The sequence below is a fragment of the Puma concolor genome, chromosome C2 (assembly GCF_028749965.1).
Source record: "Puma concolor isolate L17-30 chromosome C2, mPumCon1.1.hap2, whole genome shotgun sequence".
NCBI classification, from domain to species: domain Eukaryota; kingdom Metazoa; phylum Chordata; class Mammalia; order Carnivora; family Felidae; genus Puma; species Puma concolor.
In genome coordinates this window covers 79,360,435-79,385,933 of record NC_141675.1, presented here as the reverse complement: position 1 = coordinate 79,385,933, position 25,499 = coordinate 79,360,435, and positions in this window count along the sequence as shown.

Sequence of the window (25,499 nt, the reverse complement as noted above, 5' to 3'; positions counted from 1 at the left end):
AACCTTGACTCTCACCTACCTCTTTCTCACGACTGGAATGATGCACTTAATGTTTTATCTCAACTCATGGAGGTGAACTGAAAATAAATAGCTAATTATACAATTCCATTTGCCAGATTCTTTCATTGCCATGAAAAGCTTTTGCCAGCCTGGGCTCTGTCACTGAGAGATGCTTCACAGCAACGTTCAGAGCTACCGTTTACTGAAGGAGAGCAGGGCCTCGCATGGGGTGTCCTACGTCATTTACCCCACAAATCCTCACCACCACCCCATGACCCGCAGGTGAGGTATGTGGGACCCAGGTGTGGTGGAGGAAACACAGGAAGCAGAAACCAGGATCCTCGTCTTTCGAGCAGAGTACGGTCTGTGCATTCATGGGTCTTTGAGTCTGACTCTCTGTGTTTAAACCCTGATTCCGCCACTTTGTGACTGTGTGACCTCAGACAAGTTATTGAACCTCTCTGTGACTCGTCTCCGAGGTATAAAACAGGGGTGATGATAAAAATGGACCTCACTTCAAAGAGTTGTTGCTTGGATTCAACGATAAGCTTGTGGAGTGTTCATAACAATACCTGTCACGCCGCAAGAGCCCAGCAATGGCAGTTCCTGCCATTACTTAACTCCTTGCGCCTGATTGTGTGGCCTCTGAAGAATGTCACCACGCACTCACTGCATGCCCGGAAGAGGCCAGGGGCCAAACACTGGTGGAGAAGAAAGGTCAGGAGACGAGAGAGCCGGAGGGGCTGGGATCAGCCGGAGAGGCTTCTTGAAGGAGGTCACACTAGGGTTAGACCTCAAAGGGTGGAAGACATCTAGACATGTATAGAGTAAGGACAGGGCATGCCAGGGGAAGGCGAAAGCACCAATAAAGGCATAGAAGAGGAGACCAACTAGGCATGCCCATTCGAAGGTTCAAAGCCAGGGACTAACTCGAAGGGAAAGTAGTCACCTAATGCAAAAGATTTGGCTTTGGTTTGAATCTCAGCTCTACTTTAATAACTGCGAGATTCACAGACAAGTCATTGGCCTTTCTCAAACTCATTCTCCACGCCCATGAACTGGAAGTCATAGTCACACACAAATCACGTTTACAAGGCTTCGTGAAGTGATGTATGGAAAGCATTAAGAGAGAGGGGAGCCAAATGTCAAGAGAGAAGAGTGATGTGATGTGATCATTCGTTGTTCACGTGCTGTATTTCTCCCGAGTAGATTCCATATTGTGGGAGGCAGAGTGGCCCCTGGTGGTTGGTCAACGGATACTACCTGGTGTTGCTTATCACTACGACACAGGAAGTAAAAGTAAATTGGGGTCAATTTGAGAAGGACTCGGTCTTTTCAAATGAGAAGTGTGGGTTTCGTCCTGTAAGTGTCAGGGAGCCCCAGAAAATTCATAAGCAGGTCAATGAGATGATGTCCACTCCGAGGCAGGGAAGCTATCCTCAAAAGCGGCCTACAAGATGACCAGGTATAGGAGCTCAAAGGCTGAGTGAGCCTGGCTTTAATAGGTGAGGTTAGCTGCTTGTAGAATCTCAGGTGGCATCTCACATTGTGAGATGAAGAAGAGAGGCATCATTTCCACCGCACATATGAGGAAACAACGTCCTAGAGAATCCAATTTGCCTAAATTTGTATCGCCCATTCACGGCAGACGTGGGATTCGAATCCAAGTGTTTGGACTTCTGATCTAGTACTTTATCCTACAGATAAATCCATGAGCGTGGGACAATTCAGGGGAGGAGGGCTCACAGAGAAGGTCTCTGGGACCTGTCATTAATGCCAAAATGAGCTATGACTCCCAGGCATTGGATCCTTGTCCACATGCAAATACCAGTGTATGTAGCAGGGGGAGGGGATCAGGGGGCATAGTAAGGGACCACTCATTTTAGCCATTTATTTATTTATTTATTTATTTTTTATTAAAAATTTTTTTTAACGTTTTATTTATTTTTGAGACAGGGAGAGACAGAGCATGAACGGGGGAGGGTCAGAGAGAGAGGGAGACACAGAATCCGAAACAGGCTCCAGGCTCTGAGCTGTCAGCACGGAGCCTGACGCGGGGCTCGAACTCACGGACCGCGAGATGGTGACCTGAGCCGAAGTCGGCCGCTTAACTGACTGAGCCACCCAGGCGCCCCTCATTTTAGCCCTTTAGACCCCAGTGTCGGCAGAATCCTTGGGTGAGGAAAGAGCTTGAGGTTTCTAGCACTCCACAGGGTATGAAGTAGCCAGTGGGCAGGGCACGCTTAGAGAGAAAGTCAACTGTGTCAGATTTGCTCAGTGTCACCTGCCCTTTGCAGGCCTTGGCCGGTGTCATGTCTCACCTTCCTGTTGTCATCGGGACAACATATTTCTGGGCAGGATCTCTGACTTAGTGTTCTTTCTGTCCTCCTCCACCGCAGGTCACGGGCAGATGACATCGTTGTGGGTTTTAAAAGTCTGGCGTGGCCAGTGCCCGCTGCCCAAGGCAAGGGCTGAGGTGTGAGGGAGAATCTGATACCGGACGTTCCCTACAGACAGATGCCTTTTGCTGCCTTACCATTTTCCACCCCCGAGGGTGCTCAGGGTGCGGAGGGTCATGGCAGTGCTCCGGGCGTGCTGACAGTCACAGGCTCACACAGTGTCTGTATAGTGAGTACTGGAAGTTATGTTGATGCAGGGCCCCTCGAGGCCTGTTGGGACAACAAAATGCCACCAGGCCATGTTCCTGTCTTGGAAACAACTGCTCGAGAATCTATCACAGAGATGAGGAGGTTTACACGAGTCCTTCCTGACAAGGCCCCCAGGACTCTTCAGCGCTAGAGGTTCACAGGGCTCCCTCAGGAGAGAGCAACGTGATAGCTTTTTGGAGAATGTTTTATTTTGCCCTGCATTGTATCATTCTCGTCGTTTCCTTCAGCTGAAACTAGAGGCTGATGGTGAGAATTTCTGGCTAGACGCCAGGGTCCAGAGTGAGTTCTGCGATCTATTTGTGACGATCTGGAGTTACTGCCTCCCTCTCTGCCCAGCCCAGGTTAAATTTCACCCTCTCAAGCATGACCTCTGATTTCTCTTGCCCCCAAGGAGGAGTCCCAACATCTACCCTCTTCCATCAAAGACCTCAGTCTTCCTGCTACTGAATTCCCTATTGATTTCCCCATATGCCTTAAGCTTCATACACTTCCTCAGTCTCATTTCCCCAAAGCCCCCAGCTTTGTCCACCTCCTTGTCTTTCTCACGCACTTCTCTACTGGAAAGCTGTTTGCCAACATTGACTATGTATGAAAACCCCCCCCCTTACCAAAAGTTTTATTCTCTTTGAAACCTTCTCATGTCACTTTCTTAATTACAATGCTACCTTCAGTGCTCCCAGAGCCCACTGCTTGCACTAGGTTATTGCCTTCTTTTTATTCATTTATTTTATATTTTTTTAATGTTTGTTTATTATATTTGAGAGAAAGAGAGATAGAGCATGAGTGGGGGGAGGGACAGAGAGAGGGAGGGAGACACAGAATCCTAAGCAGGCTCCAGCCTCCGAGCTGTCAGCACAGAGCCCCGACGCAGGGCTCGAACTCACCAACCGTGAGATCGTGATCGGAGCCGAAGTCAGACGCTTAACCAACTGAGCCACCCAGGTGCCTCTTTATTCATTTATTTATTCAACCATTCAATATCTATTTTCTCAAAAGCTACTCTATTTATGGTCCATTGTTGCAACTTGTGCAGAGGTATGGAGGTGAGTAACAAGAGAGAAGGAAGACAAATGTCTAGAAAGAAGAGTGATGGGATGGGATGTGATAATTAATTGTGCACATGCCATATTTTCCCTGAGTAGGCCATATATTTGTGGGAGACGGGCAGGGTTGTATAAAGAAAAAGTGCTTGGTTGTTGTAGTTAAATCAGCCTGGGTACCATTCACATTAACTAGCTATGAAACTGGACTTCAAGTTCCTATTCTGTAAATGGAGATAGTAATATCTCCTTGGGGATATGCTGTGAGATTCAACTGAACAATAAATATAACGTGCCTAGCTCATGACACGAGCAAAACGAATACAACTTCGTGCCCAATTTTACTACACAGTAGATGTTTGAGTAATTGAAATTTAGTCTACAGAAAAAAAAAAATCAGATATCTGTGTACCTGAAATGAAGATGCTAGAAACTCTACCCATAATAAGGAGTCCCAGGGTGGTTCAGTCAGTTAAGCTTCCAACTTCGGCTCAGGTCATGATCTCATGGTTTGGGAGTTCGAGCCTCGCGTCGGGCTCTGTGCTGACAGCTCAGAGCCTGGAGCCTGCCTCGGATTTTGTGTCTCCCTCTCTGCCTGCTCCTGCCCCACTCACACTCTGTCTTTCTGTCTCTTAAAAATAAATAGATATTAAAGAAAACCCCAACTATCCATAATAAGAATAAATGAAGGCAAGAAAAGTGTCGTGTTGAAGGTGAATTTTCAGGGCGTATTATTGATTATTCCCGTTTACTACAATCTAAAATACGTTAACCCACCATTATTTACTAACCTATCATGTACCTAAACTGGGCAAAAATAAAAAACAAATAAAATTGATATCATCTGGAAGGAAGAATCATTGACCCAAAAAGAAGATTCTGAGAATAGAAGAACACTGGATTTCTAAGGAGAAAGAAGCAAGTGTTTATGGATTGGGTAGGAAAACGAATAAAGAAAAGAGTAGATGAATTTTTATGATTAAAAATACAACAGGGGTGCCTGGGTGGCTCATTTGGTTGAGGGTCTGACTCTTGATTTCAGCTCAGGTCATCATTCCAGGGTTGTGGGATGGGGCCCTGTGTCAGACTCCATTCTGAGCGTGGAGCTTGCTTAAGATTCTCTTCCCCTCTTCCTCTGCCCTTCTCCCCTGCTCATGTGTGCTCTCTCTCTCTCTCTCAAATAAAAAAAAAAAAAAAAAAAAACTTAAGCCCAACAGAGGAAGACAAATACCGTATCACTCGCAGGTAGAATCTAAAATAAATAAATAAAAGGTCAAATTCAGAGAAACAGAGTGTGGGGTGCCTGGGTAGCTCGGTCAGTTAAGTGTCCAACTCTTGATCTCACGGTTCGTGAGTTCAAGCCCTGTGCTGGGGCTGTCAGCACAGAGCCTGCTTGGGATTCTCTCTCTTACCCTCTCTCTCTGCCCCTCCACTACTCGTGCACAAGTGCTCTCTCTCTCTCTCTCTCTCTCTCAAAATAAATAAATAAACATCTTTTTTTTTTTTTTAAGAGAGAAAGAGAAACAGAGAATAGAAAAGTAGTTGCCAGAGATTGGGGTGGGGTAGGGGCGGGGGGTTAGGGAGAAGTTGGTAAAAGGTACTAATTTTCTGCTGTAAGATGACTAAGGTCTGAAGGTCTAATGGATAACAAGGTGACTATAGTTGATAACACTGGATCGTGTAATTGAAATTTGCTAAGAAAGTAGAACTTAAATGTTCTCACACACCCCAAAGATAAATATAGGAAGCGATGGTTGGGCTAATTAACTAGATGGTGAAAATCCTTTCACAGTGTATGTGTATATCAAATTAGCACAAGGTACACTTCAAACACCTTACGATTTTATTTGTCAATCGTACCTCAGTAAAGCTGAAAGGAATATAACAAAACTCTTCACCTCAGTTCCTTTGATCTTGAACATTTCTGGGATGGTGTGCGAGGGCCCGAAACCCAACGCCAAGTGGTAACCACTTGGTAAGCTGGGGAAGTGACATCCTAGCTTATGTCAGCTCTAGAGTTTATTACATCCAAACGTAAATTATGCCTTCCTCTCTCCTGTTGGACTGTGAGATGCTTGGGGCAGAGGACAGGATCTCATTTATGTCTGCTCTCCCAGGCCCTGCCTTGAGCCAGTAACTCTAAATCACAGTGGCGGGAGGATGAGGGGGAGAGGAGGCAAGGAGCAATGAGAGGTGATTAAAGAGAAAGTGGAGACAAAGGAGTATTTCCTCTCTATTCTTCTTTTTATGAAATCATTAAAAAAAACAACCTAACCAGAAGTTAATTTAATTAAATTGTTACCTTTGAGCTGGGTTTACAGATACTTGCATAGTGTGGTCTCAGCAGTTCGCAAACAATAAGTCACTCCGAGTTCGCATTAAACAAGCTCTACAGATAATCCTGGAGCAGGTAGTCTCTGAGCCGCTCTTTCAGAGACACTGGGTTACCTCGTTGGCCCACTCTACCATCCACGCAGTGGTTGAGCGTTTCTCGAGGCCCATCGTGCGCCTGGTGCTGTGTTAGAATCTGCAGACCCAGGGATGAACAGGTTGGATACAAACCTCACTTCTGAGGTGCTTGTAACTGAGTGGGGAACCCATGTGAGTGTGTTCTGAAATAAACATAACGGATGAAAGCCCATTTCCCTCGGGAGGAAATGGAGACCACGCGGAGAAGTGCTTTTCCAACTCAGAGCCGTTCGGAAAAAAACAAGTAAAATAACAAAGCCAAACAGCAGCTATAAATATGTAAACATAAAGCATATTGCACCAGCTTGATTCTTTTGTGCTCATTCCTGCCATTTCCCTTTGAGAAAAAAAAAAAGGGGGGGGTGGATGGGCAGAGGGCTCTGTTGTGTGGCTTGTGTATGTGGTTTGCACCACGTTGCCTGCCCTTCGGTGGCTAGCTCCAAATACGAGGTGGTTAGCGATCTTCCCCTTACTGATTGCTGATAGTGGTTAATAGCATGGAGTGGAGCCCCAGATTCTATCACGGACACCCTGGAACAGGTGTTCCACGTCTGGAACAGCTCACATAACCTTCATGCAATGTTCTTCGCTCCATCAACTGGTGATAAAATTGCACTTGCCCACTAAGGTTAAGTTGGTGAAATTATGTGGATGCTGATGTAACAAGTGTTCAATAAGGTTTAACATTTATTGTTGTTGTTACGATGTCAGCCCTTTCAAATACTAAGAGTTCCCTGTGGAACGCCTCTCCCAGGAGCCCATTCTTCAGAGGAACATTCTTTTCTTCCGGTCCACATTCTGCCCTAGAGTGAGCTTGGTATACACAGCAAGGTGCCGGGGGCTGTGGGGAACACGGCCTTTAGGAAGCTCACAACCTGATGGCTGTAGGCACCTACACAGCACACTATTTTCTTCTTCTTTTTTAAATGTTTATCTCAAAATGATTTTTGAGAAAGAGAGAGAGTGTGTATGTATGAGTGGAGGAGGGGCAGAGAGAGAGGGAACAGAGGAGTGTGGGTCTCAAACTCACGAACTGTGAAATCATGACCTGAGCCAAAGTCAGACTCTCAACCGATGGAACCATCCAGGCACACCAACACACTGTTTTCTATAGCAAAATAGAGCCAGTGCTGAGAAAAGGCATCAACACATTGCTGTGGGGTGAAGGAAAATCTGGGTTGGCCAGGGACGTCTTCACGGGGACCTGGGGCTAGATAGTGGAATGGGAGAACAACAGAAAAGCAGAAAAACATACAGTCCATGCTAGAGATTTAGGACTTGGTTCTCCAGGCCAGAGATCAGGGAAAGTCTTTTTAAGCCATTTTAAGAATGGCTCCAAATGATTAACACGGTGTTTTCAGACAATGCCAATGACGTTGAGGGATGCACTGGAATTGGTTTCAGTTTTCTATACTATTCCATCCTTATTGATCATAAGTGTCATGAAGGCAGGGAGAGGTGAAGAACATAGCATCTTCGGGAAATGACTAATTTTTGTAATTACAATGACTAAATGTGAAAAGAGGTAATAGGAGGTAAGGCTGAAGGACTAGACAGAAGGAAAAGAACTTCCTTCTGAAGCCAGGGGGAGCTGTTGGCAGCTTGTGTGTGTGTGTGTGTGTGTGTGTGTGTGTGTGTGTGTGGTGGGTCCTATGACCCACTGAGGCTGCGTTCAACATACAGATGCATACTTGAACGCATCTATCGGTAGGCTGAGATTTTTAGAAAATCTATTTACGAACCATGAGGTTGACATCAGAACACAAAAAGGTTTCCAATCCTGTGTTGAAAAGTTTGGACTTCATTCTGCAGGATGACAGAAAATCTTGATAAAAAGGGAAGTAACAAGCACAGCAGTGGAGGCCTTGGTGCCCCATCCAGCTCTGCTACCCAAACACACATCGCCAGGTGGGGTGTGTTGGCCCCAACGCTCACAGCCATGTCGCTTCTCTGAAGAACAGGAGCCTTCGCAGACCAGAGCTCTGCCAGTGGCTAGTGGACGTGGGGTGCAAAGGGCTGCTTCCCTGGCCTCAGGCTGGGTGATTTGCACTACAGTGGGATTGGATCCTGCTGAAATTACCCAGTGCCTTGCCCTGCTTTTCTTACTCTCTCTACCAGGAGAGCCGCAGGAAAAATCACTGGAATAAGAATCCCAGCCTTAGGCTCAGCCTCTAAGGAACTTGACCTCAGACATGCGCTACCCCGCTTTAGGAGATGTTAACTCCAGCACCAGTGTGTAGGGCAGATCGATGAGAGATTGAAAGCCTCATTTTCTTCAAACCCAGGTAGGAGTTTACAGCAATGATTTAACCACCAGCATGTGCTACCCTAAACTGTTATTTATGTTTTTATGTTTAGTTTTGTCCCTTCTATCAAGCTTACCATTCATTTATTCATAGGCAATACCCTTTATGATGCCTGCAAAGGGCTAAGAAACAGAAATTCCCAGGGCGCCTGGGTGGCTCAGTCGGGTGAACATCTAACTCTTGGTCTCGGCTCAGGTCATGATCTCACAGTTTTGTGAGTTCAAGCCCTGCGTCTGGCTCTGCACTGGCAGCACAGAGTCTGCTTGGGATTCTCTCTCTCTCCTTCTCTCTGCCCCTCTCCTGCTCGCTCTGTCTCTGTCAGTCTCAAAATAAATAAATAAACTTAAAAACATTGTTTGAAGTTTTTTTAATGTTTATTTATTTTTGAGAGAGAGGGAGACAGAGTGCAAGCGGGCAGGGGGTGGGGTGGGGGTGGGCAGTGCAGAGAGAGGGGGAGACGCAGAATCCGAAGCAGGCTCCAGGCTCTGAGCTGTCAGCACAGAGCCCGGTGCGGGGCTCAAACCCACGAACCGGGAGATGACGACCAGAGCCGAAGTCGGATGCTTAACTGACTGAGCCGCCCAGGTGCCTCCCCCCAAATGTTTTTAATTAAAAAAAATACAAGAGAGAGAGAGAGAGAAATTCCCTGGCTATCTTTGGGTAATACTGCTAAGTTCTGAACATTTTTTTTGAGAAATAAACAAGCAAAAAACCTTTGCCTGTAGGTGGGTATCTGAAGGCCACGGGGTCAGTAAGTTCCCCTGTACTCCTTGAAAACCTGAATCTTATGCGCAAACATACACACCCACAATCACCCAACCTTCGCCAGCCTAACGTTCTAGCACAGCGTTGATAAATATTTGTGTTTAATGGCACTTAAGGGGAGCATTGTGATTTCTAAACATTGGCTGGTGAGTAATGATTTTGCCAAGAGCGCAGCAAGAATTTTGCAATCGTGACTATTCCTAGGCTTTTGATGGCATACAATTACTCTGCACTGCAGAAAGGGGGGGGGGGGAATTCTTTAAAGAGCTTGTCACCAGGGAATCATTTCATGGGGAATAAGGGTGGGAGCGGCAAATGACTCTAAAAGACGTTCAATTTTGCATTTTAAACACCATTCTCGCTTTTATCTAAACATTTGAGCCTTCTGCAGGTCTTGCTTTCTGCACTGGGGCAAAAGGAGAAATGGTGGGTCTTGTTCTTGTTCTGCCAGGTCTCAGAAGAGCACCTCCTTGGCGCTCACAGAGATCGAGAAATGAATCCCTACTTGCGGGGGGCGGGAATTGAGCAAGTTGCCAGGCGCCTCCAAGAGGCAGGTGTGTGAACTGGGAAGAGCACAGGAGGCCGCCCAGGTGGGCGGGCCAGGCTCCACTGGCTGTGTTCCGTTGTTCCCATCCCAGGGTCTCAATTTTTATAGATCTAAAATGAGAATTATGGTATTTCTGCAGCAAGTTGCCGCGAGGATGACTGAGACGGCATACAGTGCCCTTCACGGACAGGGCGTGTGGTCAGTGTAAACTCTCCTCCAGGTGCCACGTTCAGAGTCAAAGTCTCCAACTCTGGGTCTCTGAGTCGCAGAGGCACTGAGGACACCCTGCAATGCAGCCGAAGGGCCCTGGCTGGGGACACTGAGGGGGTGCCGTCCCCTCCCCCTGCTGCTTGTGTGCTGTGGATAGTTGACAGGTATGGCCTTTCTGTGAACTTTTCTTCCTATCTTCTTTCCTCCCCCTGTGCGGGTTTCAATACCTCTACTTTCTGAACACTTCTGTGCCCTTGAGCACTAGCTACATTGTTTCAGTTATATTTTCAGATGCACCTGTCTTAACTCCCCAATCGGGGTATAAACTTCTTACTGTTAGGGGCTACTTGTATGTATCTCTGTAGCCACACCCTTCTCTCGAGTTTACAAAATGGGCCCGGCACCCATCAAAGGCCAGCTGGATATGGATTGATGGGTTTGGGCCGGTTTCCGTGAATTAGACTCAATTTATAATATAAGGTACTCCTATTATACTCATTGATCTTATTTAAATTCATTTGGCCCGTATTTCTTGGGTACCTATTGTGTGGCAGGCCCCCTTCTGGCCTCGAGAAAACACTGGTGAACACAATAGAGAAGCCTCGTTCATTGTTCACTGAGCTCGTACCTTTGCGAGGAAGGGGCAGTTGATAAATAATTAACTCTGGAAGAAAACAGGTTAATGATGGAAACAGCACAAGGTGATTGGCTGGAGGTGCAGGAGGGAGTTCGTGGGGTGGCCAGGGAAAACTGAGGGGGAATCTAAGCTGAGCTGTGAATGACCAGTGAGAACCAGCCAGAAGGAGTATTTCGGGCTGACAGAACAGCAAGGCCTAAGGTCTTTGGACAAGTGCTCATGTGAAGGTCCTAGCTCTTTAAGTTAGAAGTTCAGAAAGAATGTGAATGTGCGGAAAACCGAGTGAGGACAATGGTTGGGGACCTGTTTGTTTGTTTGTTTGTTTGTTTTTATTTATATTTTATTTATTTATTTATTTATATTTTTATTTTTTTAATGTTTATTTCTTTTTGAGAGACAAACAGAGCACGAGCAGGGGAGAGACAGAGAGAAAGAGAGAGAGAGAGAGAGAGAGAGAGAGAGAGATACAGAATCCGAAGCAGGCTCCAGGCTCCCAGCTGGGGGCCCGACCCGGGGCTTGAACTCACAAACTGTGAGTGAGATCGTGATCTGAGCCGAAGTCAGTCGCCCAACCACCTGAGCCACCCAGGCCCCCCTGGATCGTGCATTTTCTTCATGTTTATTTATTTTTGAAAGAGCGACAGAGAGAGACAGAGAGAGACAGGGTGTGAGCAGGGGAGGGGCAGAGAGAGGGAGACAGAGAATCCAAGCAGGCTCCAGGCTCTGAGCTGTCAACCCAGAGCCCGACGCGGGGCTCGAACCCACGAACCGTGAGATCGTGACCTGAACTGAAGTCGGACGCTTAACCGACTGAGCCACCCAGGCGCCCCAGGGACCTGGGTTTTAAATACTTACGTAGATGAAGTGACCTGTTCTCGAGGTACTGCCATCCTCGTTCAGCGGCTCAGTGCTTGTGCTTTTCCTATTCAGCAGGCAGCACTATTTTGAGACATCCTCTTGTCTACATGGAGGAGTAATAGCCCCAAGTTTCTCCTTATTCTTTCCTCCCTTTGAAACAGCAATCTCAGAGCCTTAATCACTGCTAGATTTGCCTCTCTCCCTCGCACGTACATTCTTCAGAATTCGTAAGAAGGAAAGCAAATGTCAGTGGAAAGAGTTCTAAAACGTGTAGCTACCTACTTACTTAGGCACTTATTTATTCTTTATATTCCACCTGCCTCCCCAGAGGGGTTGTAGTTGCCTACGTTAGAAAGCATAGCTACCAGTTTAAAAAGCACAGATATCAGACAAGACAGGTCAGACCAGGGCCTGCGCTGGTGGGATGGGGAGGAGACAGTCACTATGTCAGAGAAGTAATTGAGGGGCACAGCTTTGCTGAAGCTTTGCTCCAGCCAAGGCATGAAGGGTGTCTTAAGAGGTTCCACGGACCTGGGCTTGAGCCTCACGTCAAGGACCGACTGTGAGGCCTTAGATAGTTCGCCCCCACTCTGGGCTCCATCTGAAAAGTGAGCGAGTTATTAGGTGAGAGGAATTCTCTGGCTTGTCCAATGGCACCATTGTGTGATCCCGGGTGGGGTTGGTGTCACAGAAGGCCAGGGTGGAGTTTGCAGGTGAGAGAGGGCACCTGGGAAGGGTCGAGCCCTGCTTTGGGAGGCAGCAGGGGTTCCTGAGGAGACCTTTGTGCTGTTTAGGCGGCGTAGCATGGTGGCTGGGAGTCCGCACCCTGCCAGGTGACCTCCCTGGGTTTGCATCCTTGGTTGTGTCACCGAGTCTCTCTTTACCCCAGCGTTCTCATCTCATCTGTAAAAGGGTATAATGGTAGGCCTTCGACAATAGGGGTGTTGACAGAATCAATGACATTCATCCATCAGGAACAATTCTGGGCACTGAGCAAATGTTCAGGAAATGAGAATGACCGCTGATGCGGTTGCGGCTACCGTTCAGCCACCAGAACTCATCAGAGGAGGGGATGTCATTGCTCCCTTGGGTCGTCTTGCCCAAAGAATGACCGGGTGAGGCCCCCGGATAATTATGCTAGGCAGATAACTCAGCCTGATACCAACTTCATGGGTATGACGTGGGCACAAACAGGGCACTCACAATAACTGCTCACATGAAGTGAACACTGCCTGTGTGCCATGCCCTGTGATTGAAACCATGCTTGCTTTTCCATATAATTTTGGCAATGACCCTACGGGCAGGGAAGGACCTTGAGGTTCAGAGTAATCCATTCTTGCTGGAACCCGCGTCTGTGACTCCAAAGTCCATGCTTTTGAGGTGAGTCAAATTCTTGCCACAAGTGTGGAATGAAGCCTTACCTCTGAGCACACACACACACACACACACACACACACACACACATACACTTACCACACCAGGAGCAGGAAGCATTTCATTTAGAGCCATAAAACATGTGTTTAGTGTTTGCCTTTTCACTTAGCGGGGTGTGGCCTTGGGCAAGTCATGAGTCTTTTAGTTCTGTCTTAAAATGGAGAGTCCGATCCTCCCCAGCTTCCTCAGCAGAGTGTGAACCTCAAATCCTATAGATGATATACGTGAATGTTCTTTAGGATCCCAGAACAATACAAATGGCATTTAAAAAAAATCATTTATAACCAAGATTACTACAATTTTGAATTGCCTCCCTCCCGCAAGACTTCCTTCCCTTCTCAGAAAAATAGAATTATCCTCCTGCCAATGCTTCTGTCTCTTGGGACGCTGGCGCGGAACGTGAAAGGACAAATTGCCTTAATTTAGCTCTAAAAATATTGGAGCGGGTCAATTTTCAGAGTGTTGTCAAGCGCGGAGTGTGTGGACAATGAATTTTAGCGAGGAGTAATGGCCCACGTCTGTCAATAAAGGCAACAAGGCAGGGAGGTGGGGGTGCGAAAGCCGTCAACCAAGGTATCTGCTCTGCAGCGAACTGGAGAATTTCCATTAGGCAGGGAGAAGAGCGAGGTGGCAATACCTCGTCCCTATGTGTTCCTTTCTTGGAAGAAGGGTAATCACTGTGTTGATCTTATTCTGGCCAGTCATTCAGGTTTGTTGACTTGGCTATTATTTCATTCTTCCCTGTGTGTGCTCTCCCTTAATGGGGTGATTAGGCCTGCAGGTGGTCATCAAATAAATACACTGGGTGCCTGGGAACTTGGCCACCCTTGGGGGCAGGTGAGGTGGGATGCCAAGAAAGGCCTAGTACAGGGGCGAAGGCTCAGGGCTGAGCATTAAGGCTCTCAGTGTTTCTTCCTGAATGGCAGTGTTCACTCAGTACTGTGTCTGTTTTGGAAACGTTATCTCTGGAGAGGAGAGTGAGGCAGAGAGGGGAGAGCTGGGTCTGTCCCTCTCAGCCACTTGGCCCGGCCACTTGACCTCTCTGAACTTGAGCCACCTCATATCCAAATAGTGATAATGGTGAGTTGGGCTCCTCAAGGCTGTTGAGAGGCTCAAATACACTGATTTATCCCTTTTTCCCTCCAACATGTGTTAACTAAGCAACTACTGTATCTCTGACACTGTGCTAAGACTTGGGAATATGGCAGTGAAAATAACTAAGATCCTGGCACCCAGAGAGCTTAAAGTGTATAGTGAGGCAGCTGGCGATGACTGGAATGCCATGGACGGAAAACGTGACAAGGGAGGGAGTGCCAGGTGGAGTGAGTGCGATTTCTAGGAAAGGAGACATTTGATCAAGGGCCCAAAGGAGGAGAGGAAGCACGTCAAATAAATATCTGAGGGAAGAGTGTTCCATATAGAGGGAACAGCAAATGCAAAGCAAGATAATATGCGTGGAGATACTTTACAAACAGTGAAGGACTGCCTAAACATATGTTATCATTGATTATATTTCTTATTTTAAGGTTTATTTATTTTTGAGAGAGCGAGCACGAGTGGGGGAGGTGCAGAGAGAGGCGGGGACAGAAGACCCAAAGCGGCTCCGTGCCTACGGCAGAAAGCCCGACGTGGGGCTCCACCTCCTGAGCCATGAGATAGCGATCTGAGCCGAAGTCAGATGCTCAACCGATTGAACCACCCAGATGCCCCTCATTTTTATATTTCTTAAATCCAGCTAGCCTAATAGCAGAGACTGATTTCATCACAAGATGTATGCCTGCCTCTCAGTGCTGCAGAAACCTCTCTATAGGTTCATATCAAGTCTTAGCACCTCAGCAGCTCATAGAGAAAAGTAGAAGGGGTCTCTGTATGATTTTTATCTCCATGTCATTGCTGCTGTAATTAACCATTTTTGAGGCCATGTCTAAAAGGACTACAAGCAAATGACAAGTCAATTAAGTTAAAAAAAAAAAAAAGAGGGGCGCCTGGGTGGCGCAGTCGGTTAAGCGTCTGACTTCAACCAGGTCACGATCTCACGGTCCGTGAGTTCGAGCCCCGCGTCGGGCTCTGGGCTGATGGCTCAGAGCCTGGAGCCTGTTTCCGATTCTGTGTCTCCCTCTCTCTCTGCCCCTCGCCCGTTCATGCTCTGTCTCTCTCTGTCCCAAAAATAAATAAACGTTGAAAAAAAAAAAAATTTAAAAAAAAAAAAAAGAAAGAAAAGAAAGAAAAAGAAAAAAAAGCCGGACTGCTTTTGCATTCTGTGAATGACAAAGAAAAAAGGGAAAAGACAAAGCTAGTTGCTGAGTATTTTTTTCTTCGCCCCTTTTTGCTTGGTTGTGTTACGATGGCAAAGTCTGCTTTCCTAGTATAAAATGTACGTTTCTACTGCCATTTAGAAAACGACTCTGAGAGCTTCGGACAAAAGGTTCTCTAGATGTGCAAGAAGTTTCAATTATTCTGCTTGGGAGAATCAGTTTTTAGAGATGCTTTTTGGTTATCGGGAGGCCTCAGCTGAGGCAGGTAGGAGAGTTAATGAGTGGAATTGCTAATGACAGGTAGTAAAATTGGTTGTCAGTCAAGAAATGGCAGGGGCACTGGCAAAGAGACCTGTAGGGGGGAGGTGGAGGGCGAGCTGTTGGAGATGGATGGGCTGTGGTCGGAGAACAACGCTGTAACTACTCACATAAGAGACTGCCTGCCGGAGACCGGCGGGGGGGGGGGGTGGCGAACTCAAAAATGCATCGTCATTTGGGACTTGAGAGACCAGGAGGCTTTGTGGTTTCATTATTTCTAGGCTGCTTCTTACTTCCCAATCTCAAATGGATTCAAGGATGATAAATAGTGTCAGCCAACATTGCTAAGCCTGGCATTCTCTGCTTAGCCCTCGGATGAGCTGGCTGTTCATGGCTTCTTCTCTCCCAGCCTTGCTATGGCAGGTAGCAGAGATAAACTTGACCTATGGCCTTATGATATTATGTTATGAGCTTGAAAGAACGTCTGACCCACCAGTCATTTTATACAAGGAAGATGCTCCGTGCCCAAGAGGGAAAGTGACTTTGCCCAGGTCTCACAGGGCTTTGGTGGAAAAATCAGAACTAGGGAGCCCAGGTATGATATTGTTGTCTGAGGAATGCCCAAAAAACGACCCCATGTTCAATACTCAGCCTTGTTGAATGGCATCTCATCAATGTTTACCCAGGAAACCTACAGAGAGATCTTCTCCCTCCAACTGATGTTCCAATGATAGCTATACTGGTCCCTAGGACAACTGGATTTTGAAACCTTTGGAAAAGCAGGTCAGAAGTTGATGGGATGGATGAAAGAGGCACAGGACCAAGTAGGAGTTGGAGGACTAGGATTCAGGTCCTGACTGATCACATTCTGGCTGTGAGATTGGGCTAAGGCATAGAATCATGGGACCAGGAAGGACCTTCATGGTCATCTAGGCCAATTCCTTTTTCTTTCATAGTCCCCTGTACCATATCTCTGAGAGGTCCTCTGGTCCTGTGATAGGACAGGGGAGTCATTTCCACTGAGGGCAACTCGAATTGTTGGAAAGGTCATTCTTATGCCAACCGCAACTCCTAAATCCCTCTTGAGTCAATTCCTCCAATATTACTTCTCTGGAACTCAGTTATCTTATTAGAAAATTAGGGATTGCAATACCAGCCTGTTCTGCCTCTCTGATAGGGTAGTAGGAAGGTTATGTAACAATATACAGTCAAGAAAAGAAAAAGCAGTAGTGGTAATGTAGGGTCCTGGAAATCGTTGCAACTTACTGGAAATGGGAAGTCCCTCTGAGCAGAAAATTCCAGCTTTATGAAATAGAAATGGAAACACCTGCCCTTCCCTTCCATCAGAATTTCCGTTAGGATCCGCCAGAGAAGCTAAGAAAAAGAGGCAACATGATGTAGCTAAAGGACCATTGTATTTGAAAATTTAACTGCAGGCCGCTGCCATTTAATCACCACACATCTTATACAGAAATCCGTCACACTCTTGGAACCTCAGTTTTCCCACTTTGTAAGGTACAGATGGACGTACTTGTCTGTTTGTTTGTTTCCTTCTGTAAATTTGCAAAAATCAGTGGAGATCATTGATCTGTGACTTGTGCACCATCACTCTGGGTGCATGTGTGAGGTGGCTGCCCTTCCAGGGTCAGTAACAGGGAGCCCATGATATCCTGCCGTATCCCCCAGCATGCCGTGCTCCTCCAAGGTCTCAGCTCTTCCTAAGCTGCATGTGATCAGGAGAGAGAGAGATCTTTGCTGGAGTCTGAATGCCAAGATGATCATCTCAGGCAAGCCCGGGGGATGCTTAGGGCTGAATACTCACTTGTCTCTCACAGAACGAAAGGCAGTGCTCTACTCAGGCCACGTTCAAAATAGATTAAAAAGTATAATAGAGTCGAGTCACTTTTCCCTCTAGGCCTCAGCCACCGTCTTGCTTACTCATACTGAAGGCCTTTCATCCAGCACCAGGCTGAGATGCAGACTCCAGCTCTTCTGCATTCATTGGATTAAAAATGTCAGAGCTGGAGGCAATTTTTGATCAGTTGGTCTACCTCTTTGATGGTGTAGTTGGGGAATCTAAGGTCCAAGAATTCTATTGTCCTAGAAGGAATAGCAGTTAATGCCATGGCCAGGCCTGGAACTCAAGGCTTATAACTCTGAGTGTATTGCTCTTTGATTCACGCTCTTTGATTCAACAACTAGTGAGGTCTAACCATGTATTAGACGTGGGGTTCCATCAACAAGCCAGACCTGTCGTGGCCTGCTACAGCTGATCACTAATTGAGGTGATCGACATGAAAACAAATAATTCCAGTCCAAGAAAAGCTCTCTCCCGTATCCCCTTGTGTCACTATCTTCCCAACAGCCTTTTGTGCAATTTGGGCCAGATTTCCAACTCTTGCAAGCTTGTTTCAACATCTCTAACGTGGAGACATCCGTGTGTTCGTTCATTCTCTCGACGTTAAACATTTATTAGCACTTGTTTCTACCACATTAGTGTCAGCAGGTTTGTGCATAAGGAGTGGCCCTTTAACGCCCTAACCTGGGCTCCACGCCTGACGGGCACAGTGATTTCACAGGTCCAAGGTGAGGCTGGAGAATCCGCACTCTGAATAGACTTGCTCAGGTGACTGTGATGGGCACCCAGGTTGAGAGTTCGTGGCCTACTATGCCTGAAACGCGCATATCAGACAGTGAGAAGGCAGAGACACGCAAAAGCCCCACTTCGCCCTCAAGTAGCTCCCGGTCTAGTGGGAGGTGGGGAGTTGGGACAAGTGAACTGGCTCTGATACTGCTGTCTGAGGAATGTGATATCAGAAGCAAGCCCTAGCACCAGGGGAACACAGCATCGGGGCAGTGATGTCATCTAGAAAGTGTCGGGTATGGCTTCTCGGGTATGGCTTCTCGTGGGGGAGACACCTGAGGCGAGTCTTCAAGGATGTATATGAGTCGGCTCCCGGGATGGCCAGTGTGGTGTGGGCAGTTTAGGATCAGGGAAGTGTGGAGAGTCAAGAAGTAGCTGAATGTATTCAGGGAATTGCAAGAAGGAACGGGAAAGGAGGAGGCAGGCGAGAGACTGAGGCTGAGGGCGTAAGCATCAGTTCTCAGAGGGCTTTATCCTCTGGCCCAGGCGAGTGGGTGGGAGGATGGGGGTGGGCAGGGCTTCCTGTGAAGCAGAGGAATGACAGACTGGACCTGATCTTCAGGAGGTCACTTTGGTAGTTTTGTGGAGAGCAGAGCGGGCTTCCGGAGGGTGATGGGAGGCTGAGACGGTGAAACACTCCGTGTGCCATCCTCGAGCCGGCTGTTGGGAGATCACTTGGCAATGAGCATCTATCTCTCTGCAGAAGAGACAGGTGCCATTACTCTCAAGGAGTTCCCTGCTTTCTGAGCTGAAAGACAATGGCTGGTGGAAGAGTTAGAGAGAAGGGTGGGGGTGGGGTTGGGGGGAGGACAGGGATGTACTTGGTGTCAAACGGTGTTTAAAATACCCTCTTTGCATCACACCAGCTCTTAATTGGCACCAACCACTGCGGGGCTGATTGATCCCAGCGAGGGTCCAGCAAAACAGATAATTTCTTACAAGCTCTGAAATTCATGAGCCCTGTGGGGGTCCCACACGCCGGGGCTTTGTGGTGGCTGAGGTCTAAGCCTTCCTTGAAGGGGTAAGTATCCAGGGGTGGCAGGTTTTTTTGCTTTTTGTTTTCTTTTCAAAGTGCAGAATATATTCATGTAGTTAATGCCTGTGGCCTTGCTGAGCAGATTAAGGGAGAGTAGAACAAAGAGCTGGGTTACCAGGCTACTTGTGATAAATTAATTCTTAATATAATGGGCTTACAGAAAGAGAAGCTGGGTATGAAGGATGCCCAGGAAACCTAATTTGAGATTAAGGTCTTGATTCATAAAAGATCTGTCCGCTGCACGCTCACGGGTTGGGTCAGACGTAGCCTCTCTCTTAGGCCCAGGGCTGCATGGGATATCCCCAGATTTGCGGGGCATTCACACAAGAGGAAGGAAACCTATGTTTATGGAGAACCTACTCCTTACTAGGTACTTTGTCTCTGAATACTTTCCCCCCGCCAGAAACCCCATCAAGGTAACTAATATTACTCTTCTCAGATGTGAAAACTCAAACCAAAAAGATTATGCTGTATGAGCCAGGTCTCACAGCTGGTAAGGGCTTTGGAGAGTCAGCTGGGTGCTGGGCTACAGAGTTTCTGATTTAAAGCATGCATTTGGCTACTCATAGGGTCATGTTTACCGACATTGGCACCATACAGCCAAAGCCTTTAATTTATTTGAAGAGTGTTGATATTGTTCACAGCAGTATGTGCTGTAAGACAGGGCACAGGACACAATATTTCAATACTGGGATATGCTGTGCTGCTTCTGGAAGCCAGTGTGTGTATAGCTCCAGGACATGGATTTTGTATCTGTGGCTTAGGTTACTCTGGCTTTCTTCTCTGCACCTTGAAAACTATGGGACGAAGACACAGTACCTTGGCAACCTGTGTCGGATCAGATGGGACATGAGGGGATGCTTCGTGGATGCTACGCCTTTTCTGGGTTTCCCCTTATTGTGTCACTCATGTTTTCCCCTTCCTTCTGCATTCCTGATCGATTTACTGTAACCATAGCAACAAAAACCTTATTCTTACTGTGTTGATCTGTTTGCCTCATTGTTCTCTTGGTTTGTTTCACCTTTGTTAACAAACAAAATTCAACTGAGTACATTTAAAGATCGAACTGGTTTTAGTCAATGATTCGGGAATCAGGTATCATTCCATCTGGCAAGCAGAAAGAAGCTCCACCCATGGAGCTGGACAATGGAAGGATTTCAAAGGCAGAAGGAGGGTGGAACAGGAAGTTAGAAGAGTGGATTATTTCAGGCAAGATTATTTTCCTGTAGGGGAAGGCAGAGGGGTCTTCTCACGCAGATTACCTCCCTACTGGAGATAAGGAAATTCTAGACTGATTTAAAATTCCACTTCTGGAAAAGGCTGAAATTGCAGTTGGGTTAGGTACTAAGTCTTGCTGGATCAAAGCCACAGGGACACCATTTGGAGCTTATCGTTTCTTTTTAACACCTTCAACACACGGACAGGCACACACGTGCCCATGAGCTCGTCTTGCTGTGCCGCTTTTTTACGCTACGCCCTGGGGCAAGCCGTGTGTCCGTGTGAGAAGCTCCCTCCTTACTTCCAGGTAGAGTGGCGGTAAAGGCTGGCAAATCCCTCTCGGGTTGGTTAGTGACTCTATGACAAATATTTGCACGCTGTCAGAAGGTGAAATAATGCAGCAAAATATTTGGATCTTTGCTCTCCGTGAGGTGAAACTGACTACTTGACTTTGTTTTTCTCTTTGTACATCGTTTGGTGCTATGCAGACCCAAACCTTTTAAAGATACTGACAGAAATGCCCTGTTAATTTGGCATGGAAACTGATAAGCCCTAACCTCACCATCCATTAGGGAGACAGATGGGGGTCAGATAAATTGGGAACTGAACGTTCCAAGAATATGCCACCCCCAAATACAACTCTTTGCCGTATGGGTTATTTTGCTGTTGTTGTTTTAAGGCCAGAGAAAAGTACTTATTACTAAAACTATACATTTATGCTATAAAAGAATGCGTGAATGCAGAGTGAGACCCACTATTGATCTATTTAGATCCTGCCAACCATCATGTGAGCTGAGCCGTATTCTTTTTGGCATACCCATAAGTGCTGTAAGAATGGCAGTTTTATCTTAGACCCACATGGATTATTTTGAACTGAAGGCAATCGGCAGTGGAGAGCCCACAGATGCAGGAAACTCTCTTTGCTTCCCCGCATCTGTCTAAAAATAAGAGTATAAATTTCTCCTTTTGTAAAGGAAATTTCCATTTATAAGGGAAATTTCCATTTGTAAAAATGTCTTCCTAGCTACTCTGGGAGACAGCTCATCATCTGAGAGCCTTCTTAGCTACATAACAGATTACCTTTATTCACCATACAGCTCCTCCTCTCCCCTTCCCCTGATTTGCCTCCTGGCCCAGAAGCCCCAAGCCCCCTTTTCCTTTGATTTAGCCTAAGATGGTGTATAAACTTCCACGTCTAGCCACCTCCCTGAGCCACATTTTATCTTGTGAAATCCTATGCACATGTACATAATTGAAACTTTTTTCTTTTGTTAATTTTTTACCAGTCCGATTCAAGTGCGTCGGCCACTGAACCCATAAGGATAAAAGGGAAATTTTTCTTTCCTCCTCTACAAAACGAAATGATGCAACCAAGAGAAGATTTGCGTGACATAGGAGCACTCTCCAGTTTCTATCGCTTTTTCATAGTTGCTATTTTATTTGATCCCCACAATAACACAGTCCTGCGGGGATGCCAGGAGTAAGAATCCCATTCCCCAGGTGGACAAACTGAGGCTCAGAGGCTGATTAGTTTACGTGTCCTACCCAGCCTGGGTCATGGCAGAGAATTGAACAGGTGCATTTTCTCTCTTACACGGTCCTGTTTGCTGGGTGGGAAAAAAGAGGTGATTGTACGTTGGAATCTAGGAAAGCAAGCAAGAGGCTTAAAACTTGATATAGGAACAACCAACAGCACAATTTGGCTTAATAATAGATTGTTTTTCAAGTGTCAGGTGTTCTGCTGCTTTCACAGTGCAGATCAATTTCTGAGAGAATCTGAGCAAAACGACCATCCATCCCGACTTCTGCAAAATAGATTTGATCTTTTACATCTTGGTTCTCTCTAGACGTTGCTCCCAGACGAGGCATCTTTCACGGTTGTTCCTCTCATTACTTGTAAGGACAACTTGTTCAGTCTTAGTGACACTGTTATTGTAAATAGCAGAAGGGCAATTAATACTCTCCTCTAACTCTTACAAGTTAGAACCCTCCCAGCAACATGCACTGCGGGAACTCTCATTTCAAAAGGCAATGCCATCAATAGGAAATAGTTATTTAATTTTCAAGCAGGTTAAGAGCTTTCCTATGCAAGTATGAGTGAGTTATTATATTAATCACTTTTAAATAAAGTAGTTGAAGCAGGAAACTGTTGAAGGATGAAAAATAAGAGAAAGAAAAGTAAAACCACTCCGTATTACAAAAAGCACATTTCAAGCAGACCTTCACAAATGGGTCCTTGAGGTTTTTTGCTGCTCCCTGTGCATGACAAGCATATTTGCTAAGAGCCCCTGTGACTGCCTCCAGCCACCCCCACATCTTGTTGTGCAACAGAAAAAAGAGAAATGAGCCTGTTGAGGGAGAAATTTGGGGAAGTTTGGGGCAAGACTCTGAGATGCATTCTGGTTGTCAGTACATAATCCTTCAGAAATGAAGATAATATTCTAATCTCATCAGAACGGAGAAAAGCATGCCTCTCCCTGGACAATCCATGTTGTGTCCATCAGATTTCCCTGTGACATTACCTGGTTTTGACATCAAGCTGCCGGGAGAACACAGGATGTAAAGCTTCCTAAAGCAGCTAGCTACTACCTTGGGGGGTTTTATTCACTCCAGCAAGAACGGCCAAATTCAATTTTGAAGTTGACAGCCTGGGTCCAGTAAGGATATACGGTTGAACTCCATTAGTGAATTTAGAATCGCAGTAACATGTCTACTGACTTTCAGAGAGTTTCAACTGAAGGCGGCTTCAATCTAGATCTTCAGACTCCCCACGAAGACTGTGCTGGCACGTCAGGTAAAGTGACTCTGGCTTGACTGGCAGTTGTGTGTCTTTTTTTTTTTTTTTTTTTTTTTTTTTTACGCAGGAGATGCTGCGTATTGTTCATGGTCATATTGCAGGGAGGACATAACTCTGTGGTGACTCTGTGGTGAAGACCAGTCTCACATAATTGATGGGAGCAGGTGTTCACGCACCTCTCAGCCCAGTTCCTTTAGAAAACAACCAAGCATGGAGGAAGGGCTAATTTGAAGTGTGGAATTGCCCACTATGGTCTATTCATAAACCCTTAGTGAGCCCAAACTTCCATTTTGCAATAATTTCACCAAATACTTGGAATGGTTCATCTTTAGAGGACTTCAAGTTGATTTTGAATGGATATCTAGGGACGCTGGCCGGAGGGTCCAACTGTATGTTTCCCCTCTACCATTGATTGAGGTCTTTATGGGAACATTACCCTGTGATTTTTTGGTCTAGCTCTGCTCTTAACTGAGGTAGTCTGAATAAGTAAATTGGAAGGTCCTTGCCAACTTGACAACTGTGTGATTTATCTGTTCTTGTAGATCAGTGGAAAGGATTGCTTGGCTGGTAAGTTCCTAGCAGACGAGTCACATCACCTTGGCACAGTTGACGATCTCTCTCTTCCTCAAGAGAAGTTTAGCATCGTCATGACAAGACCCACTGATACAACATCTTTTCTAAGATCTGCAGGATTCAAGAATTAAAGACTCTTTCCATGTGCTTTCGGCGTAAGGAGGGGCTTCTCAAGCCTCAGAGGATTTTAATGATCAGTGTAAGCCTAAGCCAGATAATGTGGAATATAGAGAAAATAAACAAAATTCAGCCCAACTTCATCACGGCAATTCAGCCACGAGGGCTTGTCCATCTCGTTCCTACAATACCCTTAGGACCCAGAACAGTGCCTAGCACAGTTAAAGCCTGAATGCTATTTGGTAAAGGAGTGAATGAAATACAATTTTTATTTTTATTTTTTTAATTTTTTTTTAACGTTTATTTATTTTTGGGACAGAGAGAGACAGAGCATTAACGGGGGAGGGGCAGAGAGAGAGGGGAGACACAGAATCGGAAGCAGGCTCCAGGCTCTGAGCCGTCAGCCCAGAGCCCGACGCGGGGCTCGAACTTACGGACCGCGAGATCGTGACCTGAGCTGAAGTCGGACGCTTAACCGACTGAGCCACCCAGGCGCCCCTGAAATACAATTTTTATATATTTTCTTCCACCTCTTTCTCCCCATGCACATTTTTTTAATGGGTAGATTCATGATGCCTGTGTTGGCTTTTGCACTTTGCTGTTTCTTTGTTTACTTGCCCTTGTGTAAAACGTGTTCCTTTGGCCCACAGAATCCTCTTAATTATTATCTGTAATGACTGAGTAATACAGGAAGTATGTTCTAACACAGCTGCCTAAAAGTTAAATGTGTCGCTTAAGGAACTGGTGTTTTCTTATCCCTACTGGTGCTCACATAGAGGTTGGATATTCAACTAGCAGTATGAGTTGAGCTGGATGCACCTGCTCTAAAACCGTATTCCAGTTTGTAAGTTATGACCCTCAAGGACCAGCCACTTTGCAAGGCTGATGGGCTTTCATAAGATATGACTGTCAGGAACCAGAACTTTTCAAGGAACCACTCCTCCCAGTCATCCATTGCATGCCTTGATACCCATTACTATCTAAGTTTATAATGTAAGCTTGAAAAACAGTGGAGCTTTACTTCCTTGGAAATAGCTACTAGTTCATGATGTCCTTCCGATTAACATGGAGGAAGCAAGTTCCTGTGTGCTGGGTACATTTTGAGATGATTAAACCTTGATCTCTGATCTCACAGAATTCAGTTGAGAATTACTAACACCGTATGAGGCAATGGGCACACGAAGCAAGAAAAAGCCACCTTCTCTCTGTTCTAGTGGGACTCAGAAATGGGGATGGGGAGCTCTGGGGCCTGACTTCAGGGCCGACAACAATGAGAAAATGAGGTAAATGCTACAGAAGCGCCATGGGCACCCAAGAGAGCAAATTAATCTTGCATAATGGAGTGGTATTGGAGGTCAGGAGGGTAAGACACATTGACTGACAGGTTTTAACAAGGCAGAACGCTAAATGCTTCTAAAGAGGGCAGAGGAGATGTGGGGGAATTCATTCATATGGAAGAGAGAGCTTTTTCTTGCTGGGAGGTGGTGGGAGAGGAATCCTATAGGACAGAGAGACCATCCACACCTTGACGGGCGGGTGTGAGAATGGAGAAAAAGTTGACTGTGTTAGAGTAATCCAGTAACTGTTGTCTGTGTTCAGAGCCCTAGGACCTGGTGCTTGCCTTTTGTTTAGTAGTTTAAATTTTTATTTGGTTTTGATCTTTTAG